At 39.6% G+C, this 5482-nt stretch overlaps 1 non-coding gene across 1 annotated transcript; it reads right to left on the reverse strand.

The window, feature by feature from the left end:
* Positions 1–4704: 4704 nt before the first annotated feature.
* On the reverse strand, positions 4705–4779 carry Trnap-ugg. The gene has a single exon. It is a non-coding gene; the product is annotated as a tRNA-Pro (tRNA).
* Between the last annotated feature and the right edge of the window lie 703 nt (positions 4780–5482).

The following is a 5482-nucleotide window of genomic DNA, read 5'->3' on the forward strand; positions in this document are numbered from 1 at the left end:
GAATCGTCAGCACCCAGACCCGGCAGTAGCTGGGGCAGGATCCGGATATAGATGGATCAATGAAACATGGGCCAATGATGTGTCATCATACAATACCACATCTTACATTAATACTCCACTGACGTAGTAAGTCAGTCACATCACGATTACCGGCAGCGTGAGGTGCACACTTGAGTGTCAGGACGTGCGCTAGCTGTGTGCTTCATTTATTTTAAGCATCAACTTTGCAATTTCTTGGGATGTAATTGACATATTGCGATGCAACTAACGCCATTATTTTTGTGATTTTTCATGCTATTGATTGCATATGAAATAATAGGGGGTATCCATTAAAAAATGCACTAGTTTGTGTTGAAAAAAGTATTTGTTTATGTTTTATAATTTCACATAGTATTTGATTTCCTAAGCCCCTGCCGTACATTCATGCTGGTGAAAACCGTTTTTGAATATCTATTGTCATTCCAGATATAACTGAGGTAGCAGAGTTTGGTGAGACACCCTGTATAACTGTCGCCGGTAAATGTAACGAATAGTGAGAGCAGGCAAGATGCTGCATAGACCTCTCACAGAACAGAAAACAATGAATAAACGGGTGTGAACTATGTTAGAACATACAAATTCAAGAGTCAAAACTACCAAAACGGAACACAATCATCATAACATGTGGTACTTGTGTAGAACAAATAGGAGGTACGTACGTCTCGATGTCCATTCCTTACACCAAGTTGTTGCAAACGTACATTACACCATGACACAGATACGAATTTGAAAACAGCAAACAGACATGCCAATGACAGATGGACAGTTCATAATTTTATGAAAAAAAGTGTGGATGCGTGTGGGAGGTTTAACACAGATCTCCTGCTTCGCAGTCCAACACCGTGGCCACTTTACCATGATGCCATGGCTGATGAACTTCGCTAGGTGTTGCACATCATAACCTTGGACCATTCACTGTCCCTGTTTTGCTTATTTTTTTTTATAGTTCAGTTCACCTTCTTCCTGTTTTCTAGTTTTTCAGTGGACAAGAAGTGGTTGTGGGCTCCAAAAACTTTCTTCTAGCCAGGATGCTGACCAAGTATCCTGACTTAGACTGGGCATCTGCTGCATAATTATCCATTATGGCGCTGGCCTGAAACATAAATACTGGCTGGGAAACGTGTAGCAGTGTAGGCCTAAACAGCTGTTATTTATTTTATTTTACACATCTAGTTCCATGGTCATAGAATGAGTCAGTACATGAAAGTAACGTAGATAAAATAAAATGTGGACGAATCCTATGAAGGTGGCAAGCTGTGAGTATATACCACCATAATCAACAATATAACACAGAAATTAGCTTACTATGTTCCAGGAACTCCCTATCAGAATAGGAGAGATCTATAAGAAAATTCTTCTGATTAGACTTGAATGTGTGATGCTTACTGCTGAGGTATTTTATTCTTGTGGTAGTTTATTGAAAAATGAATTCACCAGAATACTGCATGCTTTTCTGCGCAAGACTCAAAGTAGTGCGATCCAAATACAGATTGGGTTTCTGCCTAGTATCAACAGAGTGAAACCTGCTAATGCATGGGAATTGTTAACAACAAAAGACATCAAAGAAAATATATATTGAATGATCAGTGTTAGAATTTCCAGAACAAGAGATTCACAAACTTACAGCACATATTGCTCAAACTGCCCATTTCTGAGCCACAGCTACCGTTTGTGAATGGGAGGAGTTACCCCAAAATATAATGGCGTATGACATAAGCGAATGAAAATAAGCAAAGTAACCTAATTTTCGTGTTGGACCCTCACTTATTGCAGATAGTAGTAAATGCAGTAGCATCCAGTGTTTGAACAAGATCCTGAACTATTCAGACTCACTAATCATATACCTATTCTGTGTACTCAAAATCTCAGTTTTAGTAGAATTGCACTTTAGAAACCATAAAAACTGAGTTGTACTGTGATTTAGCATCAATTTATTTTCTGCAAACCATGAACTTCTGTCTTGAACTGCAGTATTTAATGCATTGACTATACTGTATTCAACATTCTTCAGTATTAAGCCAGTGACACCAGCAGACAGAAATATTTTAGAATCACTCGATATGTGAGAAGGTACATCATTTATATATACAGGGTGTCCCATTTATCTTGACCACCCTAAAAACTGTTTGTCCAGATGCAAATTACAAAATGTTACAAGCAAATGTTCTTTAGCCATCAGGGGGGCATCAATCAGCATGATTGCTTTCATTGTAGCTTTGTTTTTTACACAGATATGAACAGATGCATTACTTTTGTAAATGGCACCCAGTATTTTTTATTCAGTAATTCATTTCCTCTCCTAAAGAACTATTCAAAAATGTGTCACAATGTACCATTCACTGAAACACAACATTATTAATTACATAACACAACACTGACTTTGAGCCCGGGATCACAAACTCGTACACTTGCTGGAGTTGTCAGAAAACAACTGAAAACCAAGTAAAAACATAACACAAAATTGACTTTGACTATCCTGTACCATTGCCCAGGAGTAGACCACTCAAAGGTGCTCAAAGTGGTGACCCTGGACAATGATACACTGGTGTACTCATTGAATGGAAGAATTATTTACTGCTTCCAGTGTTGCCTGCCGAAGAGAGTTACAAGCAAGCATGATACGTTCCTGCATGTCCTCTGGCGTTGTTGGAATATCGCAATAGACAACGTCTTTAATGCATCCCTAAAGAAAAATGTCGAGAGGATTTAAATCAGGAGACTTAGCAGGCCAAGTAACTATTCCTCCTCAACCAGTCCATCTGGCAGGATACCTTTGGTTCAGAACACGACGTGCATGCAAGGCATTATGTGCTGGACATCAATCGTGTTGATACCACATAAGCATTCTGGTTCTTAGTGGCACTTCATCCAGAAGAGGAGGAAGAATTCATCTGAGGAAGATGGCATATGCTGTGCCGTTTAGACTACCATTGATGAAATAAAGGCCAATGATTGTAGTACCAAGCTTCCCACACCAGACGTTAACTCTCCATTGACACTGATGTTCCATCTGTCTAAGCCATCGTTGGTTGTCACTGGACCAATAATGCATGTTCCTTGTATTTACCTGTCCTTTGTTTGAGAGGGAACATTGATCAGTAAATAGAACATTGGAGAAGAAGTTTGGGTTGACAAGGATTTGCCGCTGTACCCACTGACAGAACTGTACATGATTCTGGAAATCATTCCCATGCAATTCTTGATGTAGGTGTACATGGTAAGGATGGAAATGGTGACGTGTAAGAATATTATGTACACCTGTTTTTAGGAATACCAACCTCATGTTCAAGCTGTTGTGTGCTCACATGTGGATTCATAGCAACGGAAACGAGAACAGTAACTTCAGCAGCTTCGTCTGTGTGAGTGCTATGACAACTGCATTGTTGTGAGTTGAAACTTCCTATTTCCTGAAGCATCACAACAAGACAAGAAAACATCCATCGGGAAGGTGGGTTCTTGTCAGTATATCACTCTCTGTACAGTTCTGCTGCTTGCGTAGCATTTTGCCCACCTTCAACAACAACAATAAAAGAAACTTTATGTTGATGCAGTTTGTAGGAAGGATAGGATAGCCTTTACTGTATGCCCACTCTGCACAACAGTATTTAAAAGGACTAAACTACTGCACTAAATGTACTCATACATAAGAAAATAGTACTGCAGTTACTGTTCTGCTAACTTGCATTCCCCATAGATGAGTAGCATTTCTACCTTTTCTTCATTGGTGTACATTATTCTCAGACAACTTTTCAACTGACGATGGTTGACAGAATGATGTTTGTCCTCTGTGAAAGTCAGCATGTGGAAGCGTTCCATTACCCCAAGCACCTGCACTAACCGCTGGGAGCATCAACGTCAATGTTGTGTTATGCAATTAATAATGTTGTGTTTCAGTGAATGGTACACTGTAATAGAGTTTTGAATAGGTCTTTAGGAGAGTAAATGAATCACCGAATAAAAAATACAGATTACCATCTAAAAAAGTCATAGCACTGTTCATAATCATTCTCATTACTGTGGAGAATGACCTTTTTCTATCAATTCTTAAAGTATGAGGGGAACCAATTGTGAGCTATTCCCCTTATTCCATAAAGATCCAACTTCTATAGTAATATTTTGTGATCCACGGAACTAAACGCCTTAACTAAATGAAGCCTACTGTTAGTAAACTTTTTGTTTAATCCATCCAGTGCCTCATTGAGAAAAGAGAATACAGCATTTTTAGTTGTTTACCCTCTTCTAAAACCAAACTACACATTTGACAGCAAATTAGGTGAACATTTATGCTTACATATAACTTTTGCAGACACTGATGACATAGAAATAGTTCTGTTATACGAAACTTCCTGGCAGATTAAAACTGTGTGCCCAACCGAGACTCGAACTCGGGACCTTTGCCTTTCGCGGGCAAGTGCTCTACCAACTGAGCTACCGAAGCACGACTCACACCCGGTACCCACAGCTTTACTTCTGCCAGTACCTCGTCTCCTACCTTCCAAACTTTACAGAAGCTCTCCTGCGAACCTTGCAGAACTAGCACTCCCAAAAGAAAGGATACTGCGGAGACATGGCCTAGCCACAGCCTGGGGGATGTTTCCAGAATGAGATTTTCACTCTGCAGCGGAGTGTGCGCTGATATGAAACTTCCTGGCAGATTAAAACTGTGTGCCCGACCGAGACTCGAACTCGGGACCTTTGCCTTCCACGGGCAAGTGCTCTACCAACTGAGCTACCGAAGCACGACTCACGCCTGGTACCCACAGCTTTACTTCTGCCAATACCTCGTCGTCGGGCACACAGTATTTATCTGCCAGGAAGTTTCATATCAGCGCACACTCCGCTGCAGAGTGAAAATCTCATTCCAGTACTGTTATACATTTATCCTTTTTTATGAAGCAGTTTTACTATTGATTACTTTAATCATTCAGGAAATTTACCATTCCTAAAGGAAAAATTACAAAAGAACCTATGTACTGGGCTAATATTGCAGCACAGCAGCTTAGTATCCTGTTTGATACCCTACTATGTCCATGAGAGTCCTTAGCATTCAGCGGTTTAATTATTGACTCAGTCTTTCCCTTGTCAATATCACGCAGATGTATTTCAGATAGAAGTCCTGTAAAGCCATTTTCCAAGAGGGTTAAATAATTCCCTGGAGAAACTATGTTTTTATTTAATTCACCTGCTCTAATGAGAGAATTATCATTAAATACTATACATGTATCTGACTTATTGGTAGCAGAAACATCTTTGATATGTATTGGCTTTACATGCTCAACCTTGCGCTGTCGACCAGACACTTCTTTCATGGCTGACCATATCATTTTAATTTTATCCCCAGAAGTAGCTATCTATTTGCATAACACATGCTTTTGTCTTCCTAATCACATAATTATTTAACAACTTTACAGTACGGTTTGTAATGACCTATTGCAGTTTCATT

Source organism: Schistocerca piceifrons, chromosome 1 (genome assembly GCF_021461385.2).
Source record: "Schistocerca piceifrons isolate TAMUIC-IGC-003096 chromosome 1, iqSchPice1.1, whole genome shotgun sequence".
NCBI lineage: Eukaryota > Metazoa > Arthropoda > Insecta > Orthoptera > Acrididae > Schistocerca > Schistocerca piceifrons.